General features: G+C 43.1%; 1 long non-coding RNA gene across 6 annotated transcripts in view; it reads right to left on the reverse strand.

The window, feature by feature from the left end:
• Positions 1 to 893: 893 nt before the first annotated feature.
• Positions 894 to 19,292, reverse strand: part of LOC122110523 — a 64,993-nt gene continuing 46,594 nt past the window's right edge. For all 6 annotated transcript variants that reach the window (XR_006147892.1, XR_006147894.1, XR_006147893.1 and 3 more), the window contains exon 4: positions 894 to 1,199. This is a non-coding gene — a long non-coding RNA (uncharacterized LOC122110523). The remainder of the gene's footprint in view (positions 1,200 to 19,292) is intronic.

The raw sequence follows: 19,292 nt of genomic DNA on the forward strand, positions 1-19,292 counted from the left end.
ACTACAAAGAATGATTATGAGTTGGGTGCCAATGGCTCATGCCTGTAATCTTAGATACTCAGGAGGCTGAGATCTGAGGATCACGGTTTAAAGCCAGCCAGGGCAGGAAAGTCTGTGAGACTCTTTTTTTTTTTTTTTTTTTTTTTGTAGGTCGTGGGGCTTGAACTCTGGGCTTGGGCACTATCCCTGCGTTCTTCAGCTCAAGGCAAGCACTCTACCGCTTGAGCCACAGCACCACTTCCTGTGAGACTCTTATCTCTAATAAACTACCAGAAAACTGGAAGTGGCACTGTGGCTCAAAAAAAAAAAAAAAAAGAATGATTAGGAGGGGAAGGTATAGGGTGCTCAGGACATTTAGAACAGGGAGCCTGGAGAGGGTCTCAGGATTCTTAAGATTACCTTAAGGAGTCTCAGGGTTCTTTTAATTTAGCACTGCTTCTTCCTTCCTTTCCCTTCCCTTCCCTTCCCTCCCTCCTTCTTTGCTTCCTCTAGCTAAGATTTCCTGGGTTTCTACTATGCAAGGGATAATGCTAGGTAATTTACACTCTAACCAATTAGATCTTAATCTGATTTTTTTTTTTTTTTTGGTTGGTCATGAGGCTTGAACTCTGGGCCTGGGTGCTGTCCCTGAGCTCTTCAGCTCAAGGCTAGCACTCTACCACTTCAGCCACAGTGCCACCTCTGGTTTTCTGGTGGTTTATTGGAGATAAGAGTCTTACAGAGTTTTCTGCCCAGGCTGGCTTTGAACCGTGATCCTCAGATCTCAGCCTCCTGAGTAGCTAGGATTACAGGTGTGAGCCACTGGCACCCAGCTTAATCTGATTTTTATAACAATTCAAATTTAGCACTTTAACACTAACGGATCTATAAAAAATAAAAACTGAATTATACTCTAATGAGAACTACATACAATTTATGGCATGAATTAGTTAAAACATTTCTGGCTACAAGTGACAAAAATCCAAATCCAACTCTTCATAAGGGGAACAAAAGTGAGGTAGGAGGGGAAAGAGATATAGGGGTCGTGTAAAGGAGATGTCCAGGATTATACTCGCTTAAGGCATGGTTAGATCCAGGTACTCAAAAAGACTTCATCTAGTCTCCAGCTTTCTCTATCTCACAACTTAGATTTCACCCATGTTGGCTTCTTTCTCAGACAGCATTCTTGGGACAGCAAGATGGTTCCTAGTAGCATGAGGCTGTAAAGAAATAAGAGCACTTCTTAATAGTTCCAATTAACATGGAGTTCTGATTGGCCTAGACGTGGGGTGATGCCCATATCAACTACTGTTCTCTGACCTAAATAATGTCCTCCACTCAGCAGTAGTATGGCTAGAAAAGCTGACAGTCTCTGCTTTTTTAACCAGTATCTTCAGGTTCTCTGTAACTCATAGGAAAAGAAGAATAAGACAAAGTCCTTCTTTTGTTAGGAAGTTTGGCTTCTCGCTTGAAGTTCTAACTGAAAATTACTTCCATTTGTGTAAAAAGAGAAATAAATAACAAGAGAGTTACTGGAGTATCCACAGAACAAGATCTTTGGTCTATTGTTAAAACATCCTGCCAGGTACCAGTGGCTTACGCCTGTAATCCTAGCTACTCAGGAGGCTGAGATCTGAAGATCTCAGTTCAAAGCCAGCCTGGTCAGGAAAGTCCATGAAATTCTGATCTCCAATTAACCACCAGAAAACCAGAAGTGGTGCTGTTGCTTAAGTGGTAGAGTGCTAGCCTTGAGCAAAAGAAGCTCAAGGACAGTACCCAGGCTGGCTCTGAGTTCAAACCCCAGGTTTGGCAAAGAAAGAAAGCAAGAAAGCAAGCAATCAAGCTGCTTAGATTTCCCTATGCTAAGTTCCATGAGAAGTTCAATGGCCTTCCCAGAATATCTGCAAATTCCAAGATGCTAATACTCTTAGTAGTCTCTCTGACTCTAATTTCTATTCTTTTGTGCTAACGAGTTGGCTATGTGATTGTTTATAATGATTTTTGCCAGGTATTTGTTTTTCATTTTTATGTGGCAAAGCTAATTACAAACCAAAAGGTACTGGAAGAGGAACAATGTACTTCATGCCCTGAGCTGCATGGCCTTTTCTACGCAGGTTCCTATGCTGGAATGGATTATTAGGCAATTGTTTTTAGAGCTGATCAAGTCTAGTAGAATTTTTGTTGTTGTTTTTGTTAGTTGTAGGGCTTAAACTATGGGCCTGGACGCTGTTCCTGAGCATTTCTGCTCAAGGCAAGTGCTCTACACTTGAGCCACAGTGCGACTTCCAGTTTTCTGGCGATTAATTGGAGGTAAGAGTCTCCCAGACTTTCCTGCCTGGCTTTGAACCTCAATCCTCAGATCTCAGCCTCCTGATTACAGGTGTGAGCCACCAACATACTCATCTGGTTTATAGTCAAGGTGAAGATGAAACTAAATTAGGAAGGGCAAAAAAAAAAAAAAAAAGGTGAATTTTATTTATCTATTTATTTGTTCGTTGTGGGACTTGAACTCTGGGCCTGAACACTGTCCCTGAGCTCTTCAGCTCAAGGTGAGTGCTCTACCACTTGAGCTAGAGCGCCACTTCCAGTTTTCTGGTGGTTAATTGGAGATAAGAGTCTCACGGGCTTTCCTTATCTGGACTGGCTTTGAACCTCGATCCTCAGATCTCAGCCTCCTGAGTAGCTAGGATTACAGGTGTGAGCCACCAACAACCGGCAATTGTGAATTTTTGTTTCAGCTAGTGGAAGTTTCTTTTATAAAAATGTTTGGAATTATGGACTAATAATGCTGAAGAAATCCTAAACTAGTGAAAATTCAAAAATAACTTTACAAATAATGTTGTGTCTAGACTCCTCAAACTATGTATGTACACTTTGAGGCATTATTTGCTGTCACTATGAAGGGAATTACTTAAGACAGCCCAGGAAGGGGCTAGGAAGGTGGCTCAGTGGTAGAGCGCTTGCCTTGCATGCCTGAGGCCCTGGGTTCGATTCCTCAGCACCACATAAGCAAAAAGAAAAAAGCCGGAAGTGATGCTGTGGCTCAAGTGGTAGAGCACTAGCCTTGAGCTGAAGAGCTGAGGGATAGCACCCAGGCCCAGAGTTCAGGCCCCACAACCGGACCCTCCCCCTCCCCCAAAAAAAGACAGCCCAGGAAAAATAAACTTCAGACAACCCCCTACTCCCCCACCCCCTCACCACTACCACCCCCACCCCACTCCCACCCCCGCCCCCGCCAAAATAGAAAGGTTTAAGAGTCTACTAACTCCTGGAATCTTATACAAGAAACTTTCTAAAAGTTTCTATGCAAGTCTGGGTATAGTAGTCCCAGCATTCAGTTGGTAGAGGCAGGTGATTCAACCTAGGAAACAACAAGACTCTACCTCAAAAACAAATACAAGCACCTTATTCAGCCTCAGAGAAAATTAGCACTGGTCCAATCTGATCCAGCTAACCAAAAACACCTAGTGACCAAAGGGGACTTTGTCTACAAGAGGGCCATAGCCCAGGACTTTGTAGAAATCATTCTACTTGTCCAGAATGCACCCCTACCAATCTCATTAAACTTCATGTTATTTAGGCAGGCAATGTAGAAGGTGAGCCTGAAAATGCTCCTAATAGTTCTTTAGGAACTTGCTTTCTAGACAATGAAGGTTCCACGATAAAGGCACTCTTACCTACCCAGTAGTACAAAGAGGAAAAACAAATATCCGTCTTGATGATGTCTCAAAATCATTATTATTACACCCCTTTGCCAAGTGCACCCAACAACTACACTAGGCATTACTACTGTCATCTACTGACCTCCTGGTCATCAAGAACTCAGCTGCAGTCTGTCTTTCCACAACAAGTCAGACCTTGCCTGGTCATGACCTTCTCTATATTTATACTTCCCCTCATCTTTTCTTCTACAGCTTCTATTCTTCAATTTCACTGCTATTTCCATCCCCAAAGAACTCATTCCCTATCACACTGCCACCCATCATTCCTTTCCTTGATTCACTTTCTTCAGTCAGTTATTCTGCCAATTCTCTGAATCCTTTATCCCATGTCTTCATTGTCCCACAACACATAGCTTCTTTCTGAATACAGATGTCTTTTGCTTTATTTTTTGACAGTACTGGGGTTTGAACTCAAGACCTTAAGCTTGCTAGGCAAGCACTTTAATGGTGAGACATGCCTCAGTCCCTTTTTGCACTGTTTTGAGAGAAGGTCCTGTTTTTTTCCCAGGTGTGCCAGGACTACAATCTATTTTATGATTTCTATCATAATGGGATAATAAGTACATACCACCATGCACAACTTTCTTCTTCTTTTTCATGGCGCTGGTGTTTGAACTCAGGGCTTGTACTTGCTGAATAACACTTAAGCCACACTCCAAGCCCGTTCATATCAGATTCTTTGGGAATCTAGGCAGGATTTTCTGCCTAGGCTGGCTTAAAGCAGCAATCCTTCTGACCTCAGACTCCCACACAGCTGGAATGACAGGCACATGTCATGCATCCAGCTACTGGTTGAGAATGGGTCTTATGTGTGTGTGCCTGAGCTGCTCTTGAACTGAAATTCCTCCGATCTCAGCATCACAAGTATGTGGGGTTATAGGTCCAGCCAGATGTCCTCTGCTTTAATTTCTACGTGCTCCATTGAGTCATGAAGGCTTTTTATCTTTTAAAAAAATCCATCCTCCTTAACACTAGGTCTTCATCAATGCTCAGCTATCCCTTCATTTCCTTTCAGCTATCCCACATCATCTCCCTCCTATCACTGTAATTGACAGAGGAGCTCTCTGAAACCATTCCTATCTCCTCCATTATCCCAAATTGCTCCGAGTAGATGATTTCACTTCTGCCCAGAGAAAACAGCTCCCAGTAAAACAGGCTTTGTTGGGGGGGGGGGGGGGGTGCCAGGAAGACAGAGGAGGGTGAACAGAGGGTGAATAAAGATAAATAAGGATACAATAGTTTACTTGTATGAAAATAGAACAATGAAATGTTGAAATTGTTTTAAGAAAGAGAAAAGTGAGGAAGAGAGGGTAACAGAGAGGGCCAGTTTGATTAGGATATATTGTATGCATGGAAATGTCACAATGAACCCCCCCATAACTAATGTGTGCTAATTTTTTTAATATGTGTGCCAGTCCTGGGGCTTCAACCCAGGACCTGGGCATCACTGTCCCTGAGATTTTTTACTCAAATTTAGTACTCTACACCACTTGAGTCATAGTTCCAGACAGCTTTTTGCTATTTAATTGGAAATAAGAGTTTCACTGACTTTCCTGTCCAGGCTGGCAGCTTCCTGAGTAGCTAGGATTACAAGCATGAGCAACCAGCACCCAGCTTAAATTTTTTTAGTTATGCCGAAATAAATGGAAGGAAGCAAGGAGGGTGGAATAGGAGAGGAAAGAAAAGGAGGGGAGGGAAGAAGAGGATGACTAGAAAAGGAAGGAGAGGGGAGTGGCCTCCAGAGTTGAGCAAACCTTTGCCTCCCTTTTTACTAGCTGCAGAGCAAAAGAGTGAACTGCAGCCAGGCATGGGTGGCTCATGTCGGTAATCCTAACTATGTGAGGTTGTGGTTCAAAGCCAGCTCCGGCAGCAAAGTCTATGACTCTAATATCCAACAAACTACTCAGAAAAAGCCAGAAGTGGTGCTGTGGCTCAAGCAATAGAGTGCTAGCTTTGAATAAAAGAATCTCAGGGCAGTTGTCAGGCCCTGTGTTCAAGCCCCAGGACTGGCCAAAAAATCCAAAGAAAAACAAAACAAAAAAATCAATTAAAAAAAAAACTTTTTAAAGACTCTGATATCCAATAAACTATCAAAATGACAAAGGTGGAGCTCAAGTCGTATAGTGCTAGCCTTGAGCTTTTAAAAAAGCTCAGGGTCAGCACCCAGGCCCAGAGTTTAAGCCCCAGGACCAGCAAAAAAGAAAAGAAAAATGAAAAAGAAAGAATATGTGGGTACTGATGGCTCATGCCATCAGTTATATATACTAGTTATCCAGGAGGCTGAGATCTGACGATCAGGGTTCAAAGCTAGCCTAGGCAAGAAAGTCTATGAGATTCCAATTAACTATCAATAAGCCAACCTTGAGCAAAAAAGCTCAGGGTTCAAGCCCTAGGACCGGCACCCAAAAAACAAAAAGGTTATTTAACATGTTTTTTTAAAACAAACGTGTTTTTGAAAAATCTTTTTTTTTTTTTTGGGTCAGTTGTGGGGCTTGAACTCTGGGCCTGGGCACTGTCCCCTCAGCTCTTCAGCTCAGGGAAAGTGCTCTATTACTTGAGCCACAGCACCATTTCTGGTGGTTAACTGGAGATAAGAGTCTCATGGATGTTCCTGCCTAGGCTGGCTTTGAACTGTGATGCTCAGATCATAGCCTCCTGTGTAGCTAAGATTACAGGTGTTAGCCACCAGTGCCTGGCTTAATTTCTTTCATAATTAACCTAAGTGTCAGCCCTTCAGCAGAGAACTCTGCCTTTGCTGGATACTCCCCCTCCCCCATTTTATTTCTAAAACAATGAGGTTTGCCCAGAAAAAAAACTTTTTTAAATTCTGAGACCAGAACTTGAATTCAGTATCTGCCACTTTAGCTCACTGGCTAGTGCCCTACCAACTGAACCATACCTCTAACCCCAAAAAACTTATTTCTGATATTAATAATCTGAATGATTATCTATTACTATTTAGAAATCAGATTTTTCCCCCCAGAACTGGGGCTTGAACTCAGGACCTTGTACTCTTAACTTGGTTTGCTCAGTGCTGATCCTTACCACTTGAACCACACTTCCACTTCTGGCTTTCTGCTGGCTAACAGGAGATAAGAGTCTCTTGGATTGTCTGCATAGGCTGGTTTTGAACCATGTTCATCAGATCTCAGCCTTCAGAGTAGCTAGGAATATAGGTGTGAGCCACCAGCACCTTGCTCAGATTTTATTTTGAAAAAGTTTGAATGCTTGAGCACAGTAGTAAATTCTTTTATGCTATGAATACACTCCATTCCCCCAAAAAAGAACTGTTACATCATCTGTATGAAACCAATAATTCCATGGTGAGACATGGAGATTTGTACCAACAGCTTCTTCCATAGTACTGATATTACAGTTCCTACAGTCTCCCTGAAGGAGCTAGTGGATAATCCTTACTTAGGTAGAATTATGGGCTTGGAAGAAGTGCACCAAGGGTAAAAAAGGTGGCTAGGAATATAGGCCAGAAAACACAGGGCAGGGCCAGGTGATAGGTTCCAGTTCCTATGAAACCAGAACTAGTACCTCCTAAGTTTGCTTTACCCTGGTAGAGGGTATAATTTCCAGGAAGACTCAAATCCCTAACTAAGCATAGCCATAAAGTAAGGCGGAGTTAAGGCAAACAAAACTCAGAGATAAGGCTCTTGATTTAGTATCCAAGTAATCAGGGAAGAGAGGTCAAGACCCTCCTGTAGAGGACCTATAAAGTAACTGCCCACTTTGGGTAAAATTCACATCTGCCAGTAGAAAATCTACCTCTGTGATCCTGTTCATTTGTTCCAGAATCTCAACAGCCTAACCTTTTAGGCAGAGAGATCAGATAATTAGGACCTAAGTGACACCAGCTAGTGAGTTCTGAAAACACTGGTGAAGCTACAAGTCACAGAGCAGAAACTTCCATGATGCTTCATTACCTCCTCCTCTGAGCAATGAGATTTGTCCTAAAGCAACTAATCAAAGCTGTAGTGTGAGGCTGTGGAAAGACAGTATACGGCTCAACATGCATCAGGGAGAAAGATTCCCTCAGTCCTTCATTAACTCATTTATTCAATGATTTAATCATTATTTCCCAAATGTCCATATGCTCCAAGAATGGGGCGGCAAAAATTCCTTGCAGGATTCTTGGTAGATACCAGACTAGTGATTGCAGGAGTCTGTCTTTAAAGTTGACCTTATAAATTCAAAACTTCTGAAAGGGCATGACTTTCTTTTGTTTTTATGCTATAAGAATACATTCATTAGGGTTGGGAAGGTGGCTCAGTGGTAGAGCGCTTGCCTTGCATGCCAGAGGCCCTGGGTTTGATTCCTCAGCACCACTTAAGAAAAAAGCCGGCAGTGGCGCTGTGGCTCAAGTGGTAGAGCGCTAGCCTTGAGCTGAAGAGCTGAGGGACAGCACCCAGGCCCAGAGTTCAGACCCCACGACCAGACCAAAAACAAAACAAAACAAAAAACAAAAAAAAGAATACATTCATTCATTCAATAATCTAATCCCATAAATATGACTACCAGATGGAAAACTGAAGTGACTTCAGGGACTCTTGATCATTTACTCATTAAAGCAGGTCCTCTCAGGATCCCTATTAGCTAGTGAATACACAAGTGGAGGCTCTAAAAATAAACAAACCTAGTGACATCACCAAAAACTTTTTTTTTTTTCCATTTAACTCAGTCAAGTCTCTCTCTCTCTGGTATAAGTCAATATACTTCTACTGTGTTGCTCTCAAAAGAATGAAGCCAGAATTCAATAACAACTAAGCTACCACTAACTCTGCCATAATCAAACTAGAAGAGCTTACTTCCAAATACAGTTATTTGTGAACAGATTAGTACTTTTTTTGCTCATTGAATTCAATGGAACATCCCAAGTTCTCAGGCTTACAGAACAGTGTACTGACTGTAACATGGTATCTTCCCTGGCTCAATTCTTCACTATTCCTAGCTCTAGGCTTCAGCTTTTGCTTTTGACTTTCCCTCCTTGGAAAATTCAACGAGAAGATAGAAATGGAATCTGGCTCTGAATATCTGAATTTGAATTCTACTTTCTCATTTAGCTTGTAGCCACCTAAAAAAGTAGTAACAGGTGCCAGACAACACTGGCTCACACCAGTAATCCTAGCTATTCAGGAGACAGATCTGAGGATTGCAGTTCAAAGCTAGCCCACGCAGGAAAGTCCCTGAGGCTCTCATCTCCACTAAACTACCAAAATAGCTGTAAAATGGAACTGTGTGTCAAGTAGTAGAGTGCTAGCCTTGAGCAAAAGAAACTCAAGGACCATAACCAGGCCCTGAGATCAAACGAGGGCTGGCACAAATAATATTTGTTCCAGGCCCAGCATCAATAATAATAATAACAACAACAACAACAGAAAGCATATAGGATAGTACTACCTATCCTACATATACAAAGAGGTGTACATATGGCACACATGTACAGATGGCACAGTGATTTTTACATGTTGTTGCAGCTATTTGTTATGATTATTGCTCACTCCTACTTTCCCCTAAACTCTACCTTCTGCCAAACCCTTCTCTTCTAGTGTCTCTCAAGACCTATAGCAAGAAAGGAGGAACAAAGACATCACCATGCTTCCCTATACCTGTAAAGGGTGACAAGGAATTTCCACTCCAATCTATTGCCTGTACTTTAGAAATAACTTTTTTTTTCCTGTTGGTTGTGGGGCTTGAACTCTAGGCCTGGGCGCTATCCCTCAGCTCTTCAGCTCAAGGCTAGCTCTACCACTTGAGTCACAGTGCCACTTCCAGTTTTCTGGTGGTTAACTGGAGATAAGAGTCTCACATGGTTTCCTGCCCAAGCTGGATCCTCAGATCTCAGCCTCCTGAGTAGCTAGGATTACAAATGTGAGCCACCAGTACTCAGTTAGAAGTAACTTTTTCTATGAAAGGGAATCTGAAGCCTACAGAACATTTCCTCTTTGATGTAACTCAAGCCCTTCAAATTCAACTCAAGGAAACAAATTCATCTACCTGTTTTAGAAGAGAGGTTCTCTTTCTAGTTACCCATTTTTCTACCCAGTTTCTTAAAGTAGACAAACATCTTGGTACTATCTGTTTGTTCCAGGTACTCTGTTCTTTCTCCTCTTCCTGTTTGACAGTGGTTCCCCCCTCTCCATACATTGCCTTTAAATTGATTCTTTCTGCATATCCCACTGCCTACTGTAAGTGACACTTTACTACTATTTAGGAAGCTGCACTGCCCTTCCAACTTATTAATGTATTTGTTGAACCTCATTTTCTGCTTCATGCATTTCACATGCCATACCATAAAACCTTCTTTCATCACCATCTTTATTACCAATATCTGTTCAAGAACTTACAATGATTCTTCATTACCTAGGTCACCAAGGTAAAATAGCTTTTTTCAGCCAGTGCAGTCAAAATCTTATTTTTCCAGCAACTTTTATTCCCCATCAGAAAAGATAATTTCTGTTAACGTTGTGCTGTATAATTTTTATGGCTTTTAGTTTTGTTGTTGTCTTGCAGTACTAGGGAGCAAACCTTAGGCTTTGCACATGCTAGCAAGTGCTCTCCTACTGACTGAGCTACATCTCAGCCCTCTGACGTGAAAATTTTATTTATTTATTTGGTGCTAGTACTAGGGCTTAAACTCAGGGCCTAAATACTGTTCTTGAGCTTTTTTGCTCAAGGCTAGCCTTCTACCACTAGAGGCATATTAGAGCCTGCTTTTTCTGGTGAATTGGAAATAAGAATCTCATGGAGTTTTCTTTCCTGAGCTGGCTTCATTCAAACTGCAATCCTCGGGTCTCATCTCCTGAGTAGATAGGATAACAGGAGTAAACCACAGGTACCTGGCTGCTGTGTAGTTTTTAAAATGCATACACAGTTATGGCTATGTTTAGTTCAAGTAAAAGAGGTTCACATAATATTTTTTCACACAAATATTGTGATCATCTTTTTTTATTTGATGGTCCTGGGCCTTGAACTGGACCTGGGTGCTGTGTTTTTTTGTTTTTTGTGAAAATAACATACAGAGAGTTTACAATTACATGGGCAAGATAATGAGTACATTTCTTATCAAGCATTGTTGCCTTCTCCTTTGTTTTTTTTTTTTTTTTTTTTGGGTCCGGTTGTGGGGCCTAAACTCTGGGCCTGGGCGCTGTCCCTCAGCTCTTCAGCTCAAGGCTAGTGCTCTACCACTTGAGCCACAGCGCCACTTCCGGCTTTTTTCTTTTTGCTTATGTGGTGCTGAGGAATCGAACCCAGGGCCTCGAGTATGCAAGGCAAGCGCTCTACCACTGAGCCACCTTCCCAGCCCACCTCCTCCTTTGTTTCCCCTTCCCATCCCTTCCCATCTCCCACCTCCCTCCTCCCCCCAACCTCCACCCACCCCCTGCGTGCTGTTCTTAAGCTCCTTTTTGCTCAGGCTAGCACTCTACCACTTCAGATGTAGCACCACTCCTGGATTTTTCTGTGATTAACTGGAGATGAGAGTCACACAGTCTTCCCTGCCCAGGCTGGCTTCAAACAGTAAACCCTCAGATCTCAGCCTCCTGAGTAGCTAGGATTACAGGCGTGAGCCACTGATGCCCAGCTATAATCATCTTTTCATTTCAGTAATTGTAAATTTATTTAGCAATGTATGAATATACCACAATTTGATCCATCTTTTATCAACAATGACCATTTTGATTATTAACTGTAGTTTCTTTTCTTTTTTGGCACTGGGAATCAAACCCAGCACATGTAGACAAGTGCTGTGCTACTGATCTATGTCCCAGCCCTCATTTTGATTATTTCCCAAATTCTTTTTTTTTTTTTGGGTCGGGTCGTGGGGCCTGAACTCGGCCTGGGCGCTGTCCCTCAGCTCTTCAGCTCAAGGCTAGCGCTCTACCACTTGAGCCACAGTGCCACTTCCAGCTTTTTTCTTTTTGCTTATGTGGTGCTGAGGAATGGAACTCAGAGCCTCAGGCATGCAAGGCAAGCACTCTACCACTGAGCCACCTTCCCAGCCCTTATTTTCCAAATTCTATAGTAACAAATATCATTATAGATTTGTCTCTGTAATCCTGACCCTAGGATAAGTACCTAGATAGGAGTAGAAATGATGGTTTAAAAATGTGTGCACTTAGCCTGGCGATGGTGGCTGACTCATATAATCCTAGCTATTCAGAAGGCTGAGATCTGAGGATCGCAGTTCAAAGCAAGCCTGGGCAGAAAAGTCTGCCTGAGACTCTTATCTCCAATTAACCACTCAAAACTGGAACTAGCTCTGTGGCTCAAGTGGTAACCTTGAGCACAAAAAGGCTCAGAGACAGTGCCCAGGCTCTGAGTTCAAATCCCACGACAACAAAAAAGAGAAAAAGAAAAATAAGTGTGCACTTTGAGCTGGGTAACAGTGGTTCACGCCTGTAATCTTAGCTTCTCAGGCTCAGATCTGAGGGCAGTGGTTCAAAGCCAGCCCAGGCAGGAAAGTCCATAAGAATTTCTTTTTTTCAGTGTGGGTCGTGGGGCCTGAACTCTGGGCCTGGGCACTGTCCCTCAGCTCTTCAGCTCAAGGCTAGCACTCTACCACTTGAGCCACAATGCAACTTCTGGCTGCAATCCTAGATACTCAGGAGGCTGAGATCTGAGGATCATGGTTCAAAGCCAGCCCAGGCAGGAACGTCCGTGAGACTCTTACCTCCAATTAACCACCAGAAAACTGGAAGTGGTGCTGTGGCTTAAGTGGTAGAGCGCTAGCCTTGAACTGAAGAGCTGAAGGACAGTGCCAAGGCCCATAGTTCAAGCTCCATAACCAGGGAAAAAAATAAACAAATAAATACAATTAATTAATTAATTAATTTTTTAAAATGTGTGCACTTTGGGGCTGGGAAGGTGGCTCAGTGGTAGAGCACTTGCCTTGCATGCATGAAGCCCTGGGTTCAATTCCTCAGCACCACATAAGCAAAAAGAAAAAAGCCGGAAGTGGCGCTGTGGCTCAAGTGGTAGAACGCTAGCCTTTGAGCTGAAGAGCTGAGGGACAGCGCCCAGGCCCAGAGTTCAGGCCCCACAACTGCCCCCCCCCCCCCAAAAAAAAATGTGTGCACTTTAAGGGTTGGGACATACTTCAAGTGATTTATGGAGTACCTGCTTGGCAAGTTTGAGTCCCTGAGTTCAAATCCCAGCACCACGGGGCAGGAGGGGAAGAAAGGAGGGGAGGGGAGGGAGAAAACAAAGAAAAAAGCACCAAAAAAAAAAGTGTGTATACCTTAAGTTTTGATATTGTAAAACTAATGTCAGAGCTGGGTGTTTAAGGCTTACATTATAATACTAGCTACTCAGAAGTTTGAGATCTTAGGATCATGGTTTGAAGCCACCCACACTGGAAAGTCAGAAGTGGCGCTCTGGCTCAAGTAGTAAAGTGTACACACACACACACACACACACACACACACACACACACACACACACACGTAGTAAAGTGTACACACACACACACACACACACACACACACACACACACACACACACACACACACACACACACACACACACACACACACACACACACACACACTGAAATTCAGGCTGTACTAACTTAAATTCCCAGCCACAAAATAAGACTTCCTGTTCTTTCGGCCCAGTTAGCACCAAATATTTTCTTCTTTTTTAGTGTGGTGCTGGAGGGAGGTCAAACCCAAGGGCCTCAGATGCATTCAGCTGGGCGTTAGTTATACAAAGGGTGCCCATGAGGGACCAGATGCCTCAAAATTTCTTTCACTAATTTTCCCATCTCCTTCACTTGAGATTACTCTACATTCTGTGTCTTCTTTTGGAATAGGGCCTCAAGTTTTCCAAAACTGATTCACCAAACACCATATTCTGTGAAACCTCAATAAATACCCCCACCAAGGGGGGAGGGGATTTCTCTAAATAGGTTTGGAAAATTCATTCTTGATTTTCCCTTTTGGAGTTTTACAATGCTTATTAAAAGTTCTTTTTTGAACCTGGGCGCCAGGAAGTCTGTAAGACTCCTTCTCCAAAATAACCAACAAAAGGCTGAACTGAAGGTGTGGCTCAAGTGGGATAGAGCAACAGAACAAGCAAGCCCAATAAGAGCCAGGTCCTGAGTTCAAACCCAATACCAGCAAAGGGAAAAAAAAAATTTTGTGTGTGGCACTGGCAGTTAGAGAGCTAACATGAAATCCAGAACAAAAGAAAAATAAAACAGCTAAGTTAAGAGCCTTGTTCCAGAAGAGCAGCTGGACAGAGAAGCATGATATCCACTTAGCTCAAAGAATAGAAGGCAGAGTTCAAGATGACCAGTACAAGGAGAGTAGTGCAGGGGCAGCATTCTACCTACAGAAGTGCAATTAGGTCTGGGAAGGTGACTCAGTGGTAGAGCACTTGCCTTGCAAGCATGAGGCCCTGGGTTCAATTCCTCAGCACCACATAAGCAGGGGGAAAAAAAGCCGGAAGCGGTGTTGTGGTAGAGTGCTAGCCTTGAGCTGAAGAGCACAGGGACAGTGCTCAAGCCCAGAGTTCAAGCCCCACAACTGACAAAAAAGAAGGAAGGAAGGAAGGAAGGAAGGAAACCCTACGCATTGTTGGTGGGAGTGTAAACTTGTTCAACGACTTTGGAAAGCAGCATGGAGGTTCCTCAAAAGACTCCACATAGAGCTCCCCTATGACCCAGCAATCCTACTTTTGGGCATTTACCCAAATGATCACAAATAAGACCAATACTAAAGCTATCAGCACAACTACATTTATTGCAGCATTATTTACCATAGCTAAGATATGGAACCAACCCAGATGCTCCTCAGTAGATGAATGGATCAAGAAAATGTGAAATATATATATATATATATGAATTCTATGCCTCCATCAGAAAAAATGACATTGGCCCATTTGTTAGGAAATGGAAAGACTTGGAAAAAATTATATTAACTGAAGTAAGCCAGGCCCAAAAAAACATAAGTCCCATGGTTTCCCTTATTTGCAATAACTAGTATATGTCTGGGCCAAGCAGAAAAGGTCAAAAGCTATGTACATATGACCAGATAAGATGATGTTAAGTAAAATGAACCCCAAGATAGGGACACAAGTGGTTTTTTTCTTTCTTGCTATTGTTTCTAATGTATTTATAATGTACCATGTGATTTTTTTGTTTCTCTTGTATGTTCCTCCCCCAAGGTATAACCCCTGTCTTCACTGTATTTGATATTAGTGCCCTGCATCTTGTATATATACACTTCGCTAGTTTGGAGAGGGGAAGGGAAAAAAACGAAATGCTTAAATGGGGATACAGGTTGACCCATTGTAACAATGAGCAATGAGACCCATAAGACACTATGTTGAAAAACAAACTTTACAATTTAGGTGGGGGGGGGGGGGCGGGGGGGGGGCGGGGAGTGTAGTTGAAGTGGGAAGGAAGGGATGGTAGGGGGAAAACAAAGGAGGAGGTAACAATGCTTGATAGGAAATGTACTCTCATTACCTTGTTCATGTATGTAACTGTTAATACCTCTCCACTCTGTACAGTATTTTTACAATAAAAAATTTATTTTTTTAAAAAAGGGGGGCTGGGAAGGTGGCTCAGTGGTAAAGCGCTTGCCTTGCATGCCTGAGACCCTGGGTTTGATTCCTCAGCACCACATAAGCAAAAAGAAAAAAGCCGGAAGTGGCGCTGTGGCTCAAGTGGTAGAGCGCTAGCCTTGAGCTGAAGAGCTGAGGGACAGCGCCCAGACCCAGAGTTCAGGCCCTACGACCAGACCCAAAAAAAATTGAAAAAAAAAAAAAGGCTCTGCTATGTGCTATGATCCTAGCTACTTGGGAAGCAGAGATGGAGGACTGCAGTTTGAAGCCAGACCAGGCTTAAAAGACTCATCTCACTCAATGACATGAGTATGTTACAACTACAGGGGAAGCATAGTTTGCCTGTCATACTTAACAACATGGGAAGCACAAAAGTAGAAAGATCACAGCCCAGGCTGACCTGAGCATTTAAAAAAATACACTACCTTGAAAATGACCAAAGCAAGAAGGGACTAGAGACCTGACTCGAGATGGAGTATCTGCCTTGCAAGCATGAGGCCCTAAGACAGTCTCCAGGATAAAAATTTAAAAAATAAATAAAATTCTAGTATCAGAGAAGACAAAGGTAGGAGCCCTTGGTGAAAGAGTTCTAGGCTCACACCTATGATTCTAGCTACTCAGGAGACTGAGATCTAAGAATCATAGTTCAACCAGTCCAAGCAGAAAGTCCACTGGCATTTTATCTCCAGTTAACTACCAAAAAGCCAAAAGCAGAGCTGCGGCTCAAGTGGTAGAACACTCGCCTTGAGCAAAAAAGCTCAGGGATAGCATCCAGAACCTGAGTTCAAGCCCTAGGACCAGCACAACAAATCAAATAAAATAAAATGATTTACAGCAGTGATGGGCACTGATGGCTCACAACTGTAAAACCTAGCTGCTCAAAAGGCTGAAATCTGAGGATTATGGTTCAAAGTCACACACACACACACACACACACACACACACACACACACAAGATCCACAGAAGAGCTGCAGTACTAGACAAAAGTAGGGAGTCTAGGAAGGGAAGTTGGATAGATCTTGATACTTCTGGGTAAACGACAAAATAAATGTGAGATGAGGGAGAATCAGAAACTGGTGGAGGCTGAGCGTCGGTGGCTCACACGTGTAAGCTGAGATCTGAGGATCCAGGTTCAAAGCTAGCCTGGGCAGGAAAGGAGAGACCCTTATCGCCAATAAAACATTCAGAAAGGGCTGGGAAGGTGGCTCAGGGGTAGAGTGCTTGCCTTGCATGCATGAGGCCCTGGGTTTGATTCCTCAGCACCACATAAGCAAAACAAAAAAGCCGGAAGTGGCGCTGTGGCTCAAGTGGTAGAGCACTAGCCTTGAGCTGAAGAGCTGAGGGACAGTGCCCAGGCCCAGAGTTCAGGCCCCACGACTGGACCCAAAAAAAAAAAAAACACTCAGAAAGCTGCAAATGGCACTGTGGCTCAAATGGTAGAGCACTTGCCTTGTGATGAAGAGCTGAGGGATAGCACCCAGGCCCAGAGTTCAATCCCCATGATTGACAAAAAGAAAAAGAAAAGAAAAAAATAACATCAAAATAAGTCACTGGAGAAATAGAGATCCTAAGTTGTCTGTGACCAGCAGTAATGAAGGAAGTACTCTGATCGTGTTGTCACTGGCATCCTCTCTTACGCCACTATTTTGCATTGTTTCTGGTAAGCTAGGCCTCCTCCACCCTTCCTAAGATCTGTGATGGTTTCATCTCCTGTCTGAGGACATCACAGCTAACCACAGACTCAAAGCTTCTGCACTCCTGGTTACACTCTGTCTGCTACTATCCAGATTGCCTACATCTCAGCATACTAGTTAGTGGGAAATCTCTCAATCCAACCCTCTTACTTTGGGGTCCTAAAACCTCCATCCTCAGCAACTTCAGCTGCTTGTCTTTTTATAGACAAAACTCCTTTTTTTTGGTCTGGTTGTGGGGACTGAACTCTGGGCCTGGGTGCTGTCCCTCAGCTCTTCAGCTCAAGGCTAGCGCTCTACCACTTGAGCCACAGCGCCACTTCCGGCTTTTTGCTTATGTGGTGCTGAGGAATCGAACCCAGGGCCTCAGGCATGCAAGGCAAGCGCTCTACCACTGAGCCACCTTCCCAGCCCCTAGACAAAACTCTTGAAGAAAAGAAAAATGTTTCTTAAGACCCCTGGCTCCTTTTTTGAGGGCTTTTATCTTTAACTCATTGGTGTCTCTTTCCTGCCCCTCCAACTATGGCACAGTGGTTTCTCCTCTCTATTCTTTCCTTAGTCTGGTTGTCAGAAATCAACACCATAAATACCATCATTTCACTCAGTTCCACTTACATAACCAAGATGCTTCAAGATCAAATACCTTCCTGGAGTACTTTTCTTTTTTTTTTTTGGTCCGGTTGTGGGGCCTGAACTCTGGGCCTGGGCACTGTCCCTCAGCTCTTGAGCTCAAGGCTAGTGCTCTACCACTTGAGACAAAGCACCACTTCCAGCTTTTTTCTTTTTGCTTATGTGGTGCTGAGGAATCGAACCCAGGGCCTCAGGCATGCAAGGCAAGCACTCTACCACTGAGCCACCTTCCTAGCCCAAAGTACTTTTCTTTCCAGTGCTAAGGATCAAAACTTAGGCCCTCAAGACACTAAGTATGTATTTCCTCTATCACTGTGCTATACCCTCAACCTTCATTTTCAATTAGATCTCAAAGTTTTAAATCAAGGAAATGAAAATTTAGTTGTAGAATTCCAAGCAATAGCAAATGACTGTTGGAAGTTTTTGAGGAACAAGCAGCATTCTTAGTCACCCTGAAATTGTACTACTTGACAGACCAGTCCTCTTTTATATGACACTCTTAAGACATCTTCTCTGCTACTTCAGAGATTAGGATCCCCTGTGCCAGCACTCATTACCATCTGGTCTCTCTTAGAAAAGCAAAAGAAAACCGGAAGTGGCGCTGTGGCTCAAGTGGTAGAGCACTCGCCTTGAGCTGAAGAGTGCAGGGACAGCACCCAAACCCAGAGTTCAAGCCCCACAACCGACAAGAAGAAAGAAGAAAGAAGACAGAAGGAAGAAGAAGAAGAAGAAGAAGAAGAGGAGGAGGAGGAAGAAGACAAACAAAAGAAGCTGAATGCTGAGCCAGGCGCCGGTGGCTCACACCTGTAATCCTAGCTACTCAGGAGGCTGAGATCTGAGAATCAGGGTTCAAAGCCAGCCCAGGCAGGAAAGTCTGTGAGATTCTTATCTCCAATAAACCACTCGAAAACCAGAAGTGGCGCTGTGGCTCAAGCAATAGAGCGCTCACGTTGAGAGCGCTCGCCTTGACCTAAAGAGCTCAGGGACAGCGCCCAAGCCCAGAGTTTAAGCACCACGACCAACAAAAAAATAAAATAAAATTAGAAGCTGCATGCTGGTAGCTCACACTTGTAATCTTACCTCCTCAGGAGGCTGAGATTCAAAAGATCATTATTGTTCAAAGACAGCCCAGGCAGAAAAGTTCTCTATATTCCAGCTCTAAAATAACCAGCAAAAGCAGGGCTATGGGAATAGCTCAGTAAAATGCCAGCTTAGCAAGCACAAGGCTATGAGTTCACATCCCAGAACTGTCAAAACAAATAAACAAAGGTAAAAGTGACACCTTTTATTAACTTCTTAATCATAAAATAGTAACTAGCTCCAGCATATACTACACTTCACCTCTACCAAATCATGACTTTCTCACTGAGACACATCAGATTTTATGTTTAGGAAAAAGACAGGGTCACTTAAGCAGTAAACCAGTTACTCTTGTATTTTGATAGTTGGGGGTAACCCTGAAGACCTAGAAGAACAAAAGCTTTTTAAATCCTTCCCTTACAGCCATCGGTATCTTGCTCAAACATGCTGTTACGGTATCTCTATATATAGACCCTAGAATTCTAGAAATAGGATGCTTTGGCTAAACAGGTCATTATAAACAAAGTTATGAGGTGAAGAAAGATGGTATCTTCCTATTTGCCCCATTCTTCTTTCTTAAATCTTATCAAAGTCAGTAAAGTGGGAAACACCATG

The sequence above is a fragment of the Dipodomys spectabilis genome, unplaced genomic scaffold (genome assembly GCF_019054845.1).
Source record: "Dipodomys spectabilis isolate Male_0828 unplaced genomic scaffold, ASM1905484v1 ptg000079l, whole genome shotgun sequence".
Taxonomy (NCBI): Eukaryota; Metazoa; Chordata; class Mammalia; order Rodentia; family Heteromyidae; genus Dipodomys; species Dipodomys spectabilis.